Below are 7,062 nucleotides of genomic sequence, written 5' to 3' on the forward strand. Positions count from 1 at the left end.
CTCTCCATGTTCGGCCATATGAGACGTGTTTATGGCCTTGCATTCTCTCTTTGGATTCTCTTCTGTATTGCTTAGGAGAGTACTAGGAGGGAGTTCAGTAATTTTCTTACTCAGCTGACACACTTGTGCCTCCAAATTTCTAATGGAGGACCTTGTTTCAGTCATGAAACTTTGAGTGGTTTTGATTAGATCAGAGACAATAGTTTCTAAGTCAGAGTGGCTTTGCTTAGAATTCTCTGTCTGTTGCTGAGAAGATGATGGAAAAGGTTTGCTATTGTTAAACCTGTTTCTTCCACCATTATTGTTGTTGAAACCTTGTTGAGGTCTCTGTTGATCCTTCCATGAGAGATTTGGATGATTTCTCCATGAAGGATTATAGGTATTTCCATAGGGTTCTCCCATGTAATTCACCTCTTCCATTGCTAGGTTCTCAGGATCATAAGCTTCTTCTTCAGAGGAAGCTTCCTTAGTACTGCCTGTTGCTGCTTGCATTCCAGACAGACTATGAGAAATCATATTGACTTGCTGAGTCAATATTTTGTTCTGAGCCAATATGGCATTCAGAGTATCAATCTTAAGAACTCCTTTCTTCTGAGTTGTCCCATTATTCATAGGATTCCTTTCAGAAGTGTACATGAATTGGTTATTTGTAACCATTTCAATGAGTTCCTGAGCTTCTGCAGGTGTTTTCTTCAGATAAAGAGATCCTCCAGCAGAGCTATCCAATGACATCTTGGATAGTTCAGACAGACCATCATAGAAAATACCTATGATGCTCCATTCAGAAAGCATGTCAGAAGGACATCTTCTGATCAATTGCTTGTATCTTTCCCAAGCTTCATAGAGGGATTCACCTTCCTTCTGTCTGAAGGTTTGGACTTCCACTCTAAGCTTGCTCAATTTTTGAGGTGGAAAGAACTTTGCCAAGAAGGCATTAACTAGCTTTTCCCAAGAGTTCAGGCTTTCTTTAGGTTGTGAATCCAACCATGTCCTAGCTCTATCTCTTACAGCAAAAGGAAAAAGCATAAGTCTATCGACTTCAGGATCAACCCCATTGGTCTTGACAGTGTCACAGATTTACAAGAATTCAGCTAGGAACTGATGAGGATCTTCCAATGGAAGTCCATGAAATTTGCAATTCTGTTGCATTAGAGAAACTAATTGAGGCTTAAGCTCAAAGTTGTTTGCTCCAATGGCAGGGATTGAGATGCTTCTCCTATAGAAGTCAGGAGTAGGTGTAGTAAAGTCACCAAGCACTTTCCTTGCATTGTTGGCATTGTTGTTTTCAGCAGCCATGGTTTCTTCTTCTTTAAAAAGCTCTGTTAGGCCCTCTAGAGAGAATTGTGCTTTAGCTTCTCTTAGCTTTCTCTTCAAGGTCCTTTCAGGTTCAGGATCAGATTGAACAAGTATTCCTTTATCTTTGTTCCTGCTCATATGAAAGAGAAGAGAACAAGAAAGTAGGGAATCCTCTATGTCACAGTATAGAGATTCCTTGAGGTGTCAGAGGAATAGAAGAATAGAAGGAGGAGGTAGATAGAAGAGAATTCGAACATATAAAGAAGGATAGAGTTTGAATTGCACCTTGAGGAGGAGCGTCAGTCCCTTAAATAGAAGGATGTGAGAAGAGGGGAGGAATTTTCGAAAATAAATTAAAAAGATTTTGAAATAACAAAAAAATAATTGAAAATTTGATTGAGATTTTCGAAAATTAAGATTGGGAAAAAAAATTAAGTGATTTTTTAAAAAAGATTTTGAAATTAGAAACCAAAAAGATATGATTGAAAGTTAATTTTGAAAAAGATGTGATTGAAAAGATATGATTGAGAAGATATGATTGACAATCAAACTAAAAAGAGAAAGTTTTAAAATTAAAGTTGATTTACTTGACTAACAAGAAATTAGAAGATATGATTCTAGAATTAAAACTTTTGATCCTTTCTTAATAGGCAAGTAACAACTAGAAAATTTTGAAGTAAATCATTTATAACAAGGATTTTCAAAAATAATAAAAAAAATGGAAAGAAATTGATTTTGAAGAGATATGATTGAAAAGATATGATTTGAAAAAGATTTGATTTTGAAAAAGATTTGAATTAAAAACAAAATCTTCCCTCTAGTGTCCTTCTGGCGTTAAACGCCCAGAATGGCATCCATTCTGGCGTTTAACGCCCAAAATCCTACCTTTTTGGGCGTTAAACGCCCAGCCAGGTACCCTGGCTGGCGTTTAAATGCCAGTTTTCCTTCTTCACTGGGAGTTTTGAACGCCCAGCTTTTTCTGTTTAATTCCTCTGCTGAATGTTCTGAAAAGACACAATTTTGAAAATATTTTTGAATTTTTAATGATGAGAAACAATTAAAATACAACTAATCTTAGGAAACTCAAATCAAACAATGCATGTAGGACACCAAACTTAAAAATTTTCATATAAGAGACACTAACAAATTGAGAATGCATGTGAGAAACAACAAAACACACAAAACAAGAGAATTTAAAGATCAGAGCACTGAAATCATCAAGAACAACTTAAAGATCAATGAAGAACATATTGCATGTATTCGAAAAATGCAAGAAGAATAAAAACATGCAATTGACACCAAACTTAAAAATTGATACTAGACTCAAACAAGAAACATAAAATATTTATGGTTTTTATGGTTTTATAAATTTTTTTTTGTGATTTTCAAAACTTATATAGAAAAGAAAATAAAGAGAATCAAAACTTTTAATAAGAATTTCAGGAATCATGCAATGTTAGTCTAATGCTTCAGTCTAAACAGATTAGACATGGTTGGCCAAGCTTCAGCAGGACATTACATTCAGCAGCTAAATTGATGAGAATCAATCAGCTTTTGTGATGATAAAAACATCACCTTGAAACTCTAGAATTCATTCTTAAAAATTCTGAAAAGTACCTAATCTAAGCAACAAGATGAACCGTCAGTTCTCCAAACTCGAACAGTCCCCGGCAATGGCGCCAAAAACTTGGTGCACGAAATTGTGATCATCAACAATGGCACCAAAGGACTTGGAGCTCTTAAACATGAATCACACTTTGTCACAATTCCGCACAACTAACCAGCAAGTGCACTGGGTCGTCCAAGTAATACCTTACGTGAGTAAGGGTCGATCCTACGGAGACTGTCGGCTTGAAGCAAGCTATGGTCACCTTGTAAATCTCAGTCAGGTGAATTCAGATGGTAATGGAGAATTGATAATTAAAAGATAAATAAAACATAAAATAAAGATAGAGATACTTATGTAATTCTTTGGTTGGAATTTCAGATAAGCGTATGAAGATGCTTTGTTCCTCCTGAACCTCTGCTTTCCTATTGCTTTCTTCCAATTATTCATACTCCTTTCCATGGCAAGCTTTATGTTGGGCATCACCGTTGTCAATGGCTACTTCCCGTCCTCTCAGTGAAAACGTTCCAAATGCACCGCATGGCTAATCATCTGTCGGTTCTCGATCATGTTGGAATAGGATCCATTGATCCTTTTGCGTCTGTCACACGCCCAACAATCGCGAGTTTGAAGTTCGTCACACTCATCCCTTCCCAAATCCTACTCAGAATACCACAGACAAGGTTTAGACGTTCTGGATCTCAGGAATGGCCGCCAATAATTCTAGCCTATACCACGAAGGTTCCAATCTTAGATCAAAAACCCAAGAGATATACATTCAAGCTTGTTCATGTAGAACGGAAGTGGTTGTCAGTCACGCATTCATAGGTGAGATTGGTGATGACTGTCACATAATCATCACATCCATCATGTTCTTGGGTGCGAATGAACATCTTAGAGAAGATATAGACTTGAGTTGAATAGAAAAACAATAGTACTTTGTATTAATTCATGAAGAACAGCAGAGCTCCACACCTTAATCTATGGTGTGTAGAAACTCCACCGTTGAAAATACATAAGAACAAAGGGTCTAGGCATGGCTAAATGGCCAGCCTCCCAAAGAGGGTTCAATCATCAAAACATGATTCCAGGATGATCAAAAGATGAAAATACAATAGCAAAAGGTCCTATTTATAGATAACTAGTAGCCTAGGGTTTACAGAAATCAATAATTAATGCAAAAATCTTCTTCCAGGGCCACTTGGTGTGTGCTTGGGCTGAGCATTGAAGCTTCCATGTGTAGAGACTTTTTCTAGAGTTAAACGCCAGCTTTTGTGCCAGTTTGGGCGTTTAACTCCAGCTTTTGTGCCAGTTCCGGCATTAAACGCAAGAATTATGGAGCTGACTTGGAACGCCTGTTTGGGCCATCAAATCTCGGGCAAAGTATGGACTATTATATATTGCTGGAAAGCCCAGGATGTCTAATTTCCAACGCAATTGAGAGCACGCCAATTGGGCTTTTTTAGCTCCAGAAAATCCACTTTGAGTGCAGGGAGGTCAGAATCCAACAGCATCTACAGTCCTTTTTCAGTCTCTGAATCAGATTTTTGCTCAGGTCCTTCAATTTCAGTCAGAAAATAACTAAAATCACAGAAAAATATACAAACTCATAGTAAAGTCCAGAATTGTGATTTTTAATTAAAAACTAATAAAAATATAATAAAAACTAATTAAAATATAATAAAAACATACTAAAAACAATGCCAAAAAGCGTATAAATTATCCGCTCATCACCAGCTTAGCTTTCAGTGTCTCAAACACCTGCAGACACTCTGTGTCAAACACAAATGATGTGTCAGCAGCTAGCAGATTGCTTAGAGGTTTTGCTATTTTCGAAAAATCCTTTATAAACCTCCTGTAGAATCCTGCATGTCCCATAAAGCTTCTGATTGCTTTTACATTGGCAGGTGGTGGTAATTTTTCAATTACCTCTACCTTAGCTTGATCCACCTCTATTCCCTTGTTTGAAATTTTATGTCCAAGGATAATTCCTTTAGTCACCATAAAGTAACATTTTTCCCAATTTAAAATCAAGTTAGTCTCTTGGCTCCTTTTCAAAACAAGTGCTAGATGATCAAGACAGGAACTGAATGAGTTTCCAAATACTGAGAAGTCATCCATGAAGACTTCCAGAAATTTTTCTACCATATCAGAGAAGATAGAAAGTATGCACCTCTAAAAGGTTGCAGGTGCATTGCACAGACCAAAAGGCATCATTTTGTAGGCAAATACTCTAGATGAACATGTGAATGCTATTTTTTCTTGATCCTGAGGATCTACTGCAATTTGGTTGTAGCCTGAATAGCCATCCAAAAAGCAGTAATAGTCATGACCTGCTAGTCTCTCTAGCATTTGGTCTATGAATGGTAAAGGAAAATGATCCTTTCTGGTGGCTGTATTGAGCCTTCTGTAGTCAATACACATACGCCACCCTGTAATTGTTCTTGTAGGAACCATTTCATTCTTTTTATTGTGAACCATTGTCATGCCTCCCTTTTTGGGTACAACTTGCACAGGGCTTACCCAGGGGTTATCAGGGATAGGATAAATAATCCCAGCCTCTAGTAACTTAGTGACCTCTTTTTGCACCACCTGCTTCATGGCTAGATTTAGTCGCCTCTGTGGTTGAACCACTGGCTTAGCATCATCCTCCAATAGGATCTTGTGCATGCATCTTGCTGGGCTAATGCCCTTAAGATCACTTATGGACCACCCAAGAGCTGTCTTGTGTGTCCTCAGCACCTGAATTAGTGCTTTCTCTTCCTGTGGATTTAAGGCAGAGCTTAAGATCACAGGAAAAGTGTCACCTTCTCCCAGAAATGCATATTTCAGGGATGGTGATAGTGGTTGAGCTCGGGTTTAGGAGGCTTATCCTCTTCCTGAGAAATTTTCAGAGGTTCTTTTATTTCCTCTGATTCCTCCAAACCATGCTGAACATCTTTAAAGATGTCCTTTAGCTCTGATTCAAGACTTTTAGCCATATTGATCTCTTCCACCAAAGAGTCAATAATATCAGTGCTTATGCAGTCATCTGATGTGTCTGGATGCTGCATAGCTTTGACAGCATTTAACTTGAATTCATCCTCATTGACTCTCAGGGTCACTTCCCCTTTTTGTACATCAATAAGAGTTCGTCCAGTTGCTAGGAAAGGTCTTCCTAGAATGAGAGTTGCACTCTTGTGCTCTTCTATTTCCAGCACTACAAAGTCAGTGGGAAAGGCAAATGGCCCAACCTTGACAATCATGTCCTCAATTATGCCTGATGGATATTTAATGGAGCCATCAGCAAGTTGAAGACATATCCGGGTTAGTTTGACTTCTTCAGTCAAGCCAAGCTTTCTAATAGTGGATGCAGGTATTAGGTTGATACTTGCTCCAAGGTCACATAGAGCTGTCTTGGTGTAAGCACCCTCTAATGTGCATAGTATTATAAAGCTTCCCAGATCTGTAAGCTTCTCAGGCAAGCTTTTCAAAATGACTGCACTGCATTATTCAATGAGAAAAACTTTTTCAGTTTCTCTCCAATCCTTCTTATGACTTAAGATCTCTTTCATGAACTTACCATAAGAGGGTTTTTGCTCAAGTGCCTCTGCAAACGGGATCTTTATCTCAAGAGTACTGAGATAGTCTGCAAAGTGGGCAAATTGTTTATCCTGTTTCACTTGGCAGAGTTTCTGAGGATAAGGCATCTTGGCTTTATATTCTTCAACCTTAGTTGCTGCAGGTTTATTCCCTACAGAGGTGGTTGGAGAAGCCTTCTTAGAGGGGTTACTATCAGCACTTGCAGGTGTCTGATCCTTCATTGGCGTTTGAATGCCAGGATTGGGTAGTGGATGAGCGTTTAACGCCAGCTTCCCACCCTTTTCTGGCATTTGAACGCCAGAATTGGGCAATGAATGGGCGTTCAACGCCAAATTTTCTCCTTTTTCTAGCGTTTGAACGCCAGAAGTGGGCATCCATTGGGCGTTTGACACCAATTTTTCACCCTTTTTCTGGCGTTCAAATGCCAGAATTATTCCTCTCTGGGCTCTTGCTGTCCTTAGAGGGATTTTGGCCAGTGGTTTGGTCATCCTTTGTTAGTTGTTCCTTTTTTGGCTTTCTGCTACTTTGAGATAATTTATTCAATGTCTTCCCGCTCCTTAGTTGAACAGCTTGGCATT

At 38.4% G+C, this 7,062-nt stretch overlaps 1 non-coding gene across 1 annotated transcript; it reads left to right on the forward strand.

Annotated features, from left to right (window-relative positions):
• The first annotated feature begins 786 nt into the window (after positions 1-786).
• Positions 787-894, forward strand: LOC148567688 (small nucleolar RNA R71). Its single transcript, XR_015881682.1, has one exon. It is a non-coding gene; the product is annotated as a small nucleolar RNA R71 (small nucleolar RNA).
• The last annotated feature ends 6,168 nt before the right edge of the window (positions 895-7,062 follow it).

This window comes from Arachis ipaensis, chromosome B4 (assembly GCF_059453495.1).
Source record: "Arachis ipaensis isolate K30076 ecotype BB chromosome B4, ASM5945349v1, whole genome shotgun sequence".
NCBI classification, from domain to species: domain Eukaryota; kingdom Viridiplantae; phylum Streptophyta; class Magnoliopsida; order Fabales; family Fabaceae; genus Arachis; species Arachis ipaensis.